Source organism: Chinchilla lanigera, unplaced genomic scaffold, assembly GCF_000276665.1.
Source record: "Chinchilla lanigera isolate Chin_1 unplaced genomic scaffold, ChiLan1.0 scaffold00075, whole genome shotgun sequence".
NCBI lineage: Eukaryota > Metazoa > Chordata > Mammalia > Rodentia > Chinchillidae > Chinchilla > Chinchilla lanigera.
In genome coordinates, this window is record NW_004955476.1 from 8,882,807 (window position 1) to 8,887,793 (window position 4,987).

Sequence of the window (4,987 nt, forward strand, 5' to 3'; positions counted from 1 at the left end):
TACAGCTATTGCGCGAAATACACCTAAAGGTATTTGTTTATCTGAAATTCAAATTTAATTGTGTTTTGATTCGCTAAATTGGACTAAATTTAGAACAGAAATCTCTTCGGCACAGTAGGGGAAAAAGTAACGTGAAAATGTCTCTGACTAGGGCGAGGGTTGGAGGCACAGCAGCCGCTGCGCTGAGAACTCCTCACCCCTCAGCCTCCCACAGCGTGCCAGCCCTTTCCCGTCCTGCCCCGCTGCTGGCGCCGGCCCTTGGTCTGACAGTCACACCCGAGGCCCGCTGCGTGAGGGTCACGCGTCGGGTCCCTCGGCCTAGTCGAGCCACAGAGGTCATTGTGACAGATGACCGAGCAACCAGAAAATGCAGAGTGACTCTGCGACAGACGGGTCACCTCCGTGTGACAAACTCGGCGGCCGTGGCCCCAAAGAGTACAGACCGTGTACCACACTGTCCGTGTGCACCAGGGACAAGCGAAAGCAACCGATTCTCAACAAGAGAAAAGCAGTGGAATAACTATATCACTAGTGGTATAATATATATGTGTCAGTATGGTACTACAGAGTAAGTGCTCTGGAGAAATTTTAATAACATGGGGCAGTATTCTTGACATACTGTTAATTATCTTCTTAAGGCCGTTTAAAACAAGACAAAGGGGGTCATTTCAAACTTCTTAGAAAGGAAAATAGAGCAGAAAAGTCCGGGTGGGGGGAGGTTTGCAAAATAGGATTTATCTTTGACTTGATGTGCTTTTTTAAAGTTCGTTTTTGTCGGCCCGCCTTTGCAGTATGCAGTGATTGCGTTCATTTGTGGGGGGTTGGTACGAGCGCATAACGCACCTTTATAAATTTTCTCCTTTGTACGTGTTTGCAGAAACATTTTCAGATTTCTAGTACCAAGCAGGAGCTCTCTCATGAAAACACAGGATCTTTTCTCATGAAAACACAGCGCTGCAAAAGGTTGGGACCTTTCTCCCTTCTCCTAGGTCCTGGGGTCAGTGAAGGAGCTCAGGGAATTTTGGTAGTTCTTGCCCTCAGGTTTTGCACCCTTGTGATGGGAATGATTTCAGGGAAGGGAAGGACGCTCCTCCAGCTGTGACGAGCGGATGAGGGGTGGGTGTCACTGTTGCTGAGCCCAGTGCTAGGTGTGGAGGAGGGGTGCACAACTCGGCATTATTGCTGAAGAGCAGGGTGAGGTTCTCCAACTCTTGTCCTGCTTTCTTTGAACTTTCCACCTTTCCTTTTGCTGCTTTCTTTTTTAATCTCGTTTCTCCCTTTTAATAGATGTCAACAAAAGCAGTTTTTGGAAGATACAGAATATAACATTTGTATCACTTTTCTCCAGTGATAAGCATGGTTAATATGAAAATAGTATATTTTAATTCAGTAACTTTTCTTGCCATTTTTATTTTTGTTGTGTAAAGTTTGCTCTGTGCTGTGTATAGAATTGCTTCTTCGTGTCATGTTTAATATTTTTTCTTATTAAGTTTATTAGTACATTTATAATATACATAATGATCACTTTCATCATAGGGCCTTTGTACTTGTACGTGATTTATTTCAGTTAATTCTTTTTCCCCCCATCCTTCTTCCCCTCCTCATTTACAAAAGTTCTGTTTCTGTTTTTCCTTCATTTTTTCTTTTCCCTTCCTTCTTTTCCCCCTTCCTCCAGCATTGTTCCCCTTCCCGATTGAGCATTTTTTTCTATTTCATAATATCTAATATACATTCTGGACTTTATTTACAATTTTGGTTTCTCACACCACAGAGACAATGTGATATCTACACATGTGTGTTCAATTTGTTTCACTTAAAACATGATCTCAAGGTGCATCCATTTACCTAGAAATGTCTCAAGTTTTCCTCCTTTATGTCTGGGTAGTACTCCACTGTATAAAAAAAAATCACATCTTCTTTATCCATTCATTGGTTGATGGGCATTTGGGTTGTTTCCATGATTTAGCTATTACAAACTGTGCTCCTATAAACATGGGTGCACATATATCACCGTGGCATGATACTTTTAATTGTTTTGGGAAGATACCAGGAAGTGTAATAGCTGGGTCCAATGGGACCTCTAATCGTAGTGTTTTGAGGAATCCCCCCACTGATTTCCACAGTGGTTGCACCAGTCTACACTCCCACCAACAGTGGAGAAGGAGAAGCATCCCTCCCCCCATTTGTTGCCAGTTGATCTCTTGATGACAGTCATCCTTTCGGGAGTGAAATGGAATCTCAGCATTGCTTTAATTTGCATTTCTCGAATGACCAGTGATGCTGAGCATTTTTTCACATACTTATTTGTCGTTTCTACTTCTTCATCTGAGAAGTGTCTGTTCACTTCAGATGCCCATTTTTGGATCGGGTCTTTACATTTGGGAGGGGCTGATTTTTTTGAGTTCTTTATATATTCTAGTTATTACTACTTTGTCCAAGGAACAGCTGGCAAAAGTGTTTCCTGCTCTGTGTATTGTCTCTTCACTCTGTTGGTGATTTATTTTGCTCTACAAAAGCTTTTTAATAAGATGAGATCCCGTTTGTTGATTCTTTGTAATATTTCCCTTGCGGTCTGGGTTTTGTCCATAAAGTCTTTGCCTACACCTATGTCTTCAAGAGTTCTGCTGAGCCTGTCTTCCAGCAGATTTAGTGTTTCTGTTTTGATATTTAGATCTTTGATCCATTTTGAATTTAGTTTAGTTCATGGTGAGAGACATGGATCTAGTTTTTGTCTTTGGCGTGTGGAAAGCCAGTTTTTCCAGCACCATTTATGAAGGAGGCTGTCTTGTAGAAGATAAAATGGCTGAGTTTGCCTGGAGTTGCTTTTGCATCTAATCTGTTCCATTGATCCTAAGGTCTAGGTTTTGGTTTTTTGGGCAGTGTCATGCTGTTTTTATCCCAGTAGCTTTGTGGTATGATTTAAATTCAGGAATGGTGAGGCCCCTTGTTTTGCCTTTGTTTCCCAGAATTGTTTTTGCTATTCTAGGTCTCTTCTGGTTCCAAATGAATTTTTGGATCCTTTTCTCAATTCAGTGAGGTATGCTGCTGGAACTGCATTACACCTGTGTAACAGTTTTGGTATTTGGTATTGTTATTGACATTTTCACTGTGTTGTTTCTTCCTATCCATGAGCAGGGGATATCTTTCCATTTTCTGATATCTTCTTTGATGTCCTTTTTCAGAGTACTATAGTTTTCTTTTTGTTGTTGTTTTTTTCCTGGTACCGGGAATTGAATTCACAACCTTGCGCTTGCCAGGCAGGCGCTGTGCCACTGAGCTAAATCCCCAGCCCCTGTAGTTTTCAATGTAAAGATCTTTTACTTCCTCTGTCAGACTGATTTGTAGGTGCTTCATTTTTTTCAATGCTATTACAAAAGTCATGGTTCCCCTAATTTCTCTCTCAGTGAGTTTGTTACTCATGTACAGGAATGCTAATGACTTCTGAGCAGTGGCTTTGTGTCCAGAGACGGGACTGAATTTGGTTATTAAATCTAGATGTTGTTTCAGTGGAGTTTTGGGGTCATTCTGTGTGTAGTATCATGTCATCTGTGAATAATGATACTTTACAGGCAGTTTCTTGAGCTCTGACTTTCCTTTCATCTATGTCTAACTTAAACATGGAGGCAAGGAAACGCCACCAGCCATGACTGGAAACTGGGTCCCGAGAGTAAGAAAGGGACGGGAGGGAAAGGGAGAGCCTGAGACTCCAGAAGAGGGAGAGAATGAGGGAGACAGAGGAAGAGGGTCCTCAGCTACAGAGGCCCCGGGGTCAGCACAGGTGCCAGCCGGGCAGGGATGGGCTTCTCCTGCTTGACCCGTCCAAGTCACCCTGCCCCTGGGACCTGCAGAGCAAGACAAAAGGAATGGGTTTGAGCCACAACGTCGGGATTCAGGGCAGACACTCCCTCTACACCTCTCTACCAGTCTCCCTGCCAGGAACCAACTCCACGGGAGAGTGGTGTGGGCCGCAGCCCTCGGCCTGCAACCGGGAGTAAGGTACTGCTGCAGATGCCCACAAACACCCAGGTCTCTGGAGCAGAGGTACCGCTCATGCCTCAGTTTACCAAACACATTCAGCCCCCTGCTGCCCTGCCCATGAAGAACTTTCTGAGAACAATGTCGGAGAGGCTCAAAACACAAACAAACAGACAAGCAGGAGTTTTCTTAAACCAGGCATGGTGGTGCACGCCTATAATCCCAGCACTCGGGAGGCTGAGGCAGCAGGATCCTTGGGAGTTCGAGACCAGCCTGGCTACAAAGTGAGCTCAAGGCCAGCCTGAACTGCATAGCGAGACCCTGTCTCAAAAAGACAAAAAAAACCCAAAAAAACAAAAAACAACAACCGAGTCTCCTAAAATCTAGAATTATGGTAAAAATAATTGTTCCTAGTACTCAGTATGTGCCAGATACTGTGATCCGTAAGTCACCTGGGCTCGAGGTGCCACAGTTTTCCTTCAGACAGAAGCTCTGTGAGGCAGTTGTGCCTTGTGAACTCCTTTGCCTTCAGTACCTATAGCACTGACTGGCATTGACTAGGTGCCCAGCAAATGTTTGTTGAATGACTAAATGAAGTCAAGGAGGGCATATAAATGCACCCAGGTTTATGCACACACATACATACTAGGTTCAGGCAGGCGTCAGGCAGGCTGCAGACCCTGAGCTCGTCAGCCCTGCCTCTTGGCACTACTGACTGCATAATTCTGGGGAGGGGACAGGTGAGGACAGGCACTTTCCCATGTGACACTGACAGTCACATCCTCGGAAATGACTGCACGTGGAATGACCTCCCCAGGGTCGGTGTTTGGACACCCCAATAAATCCAGGGCTTCTCTGCTTTAGGAAAATGGTCACACAGCAACTGCACCCGCTGAACATTTCTTGAGAGTGACTTCTCCAGGCTTCCTGCTGCCTAGAATGATGAATTCCAGGGCCCTTTCCAGAAACTTCCAGGTACAGGCAAATGTACTTCCGGGCTCCCTTTAGCAGT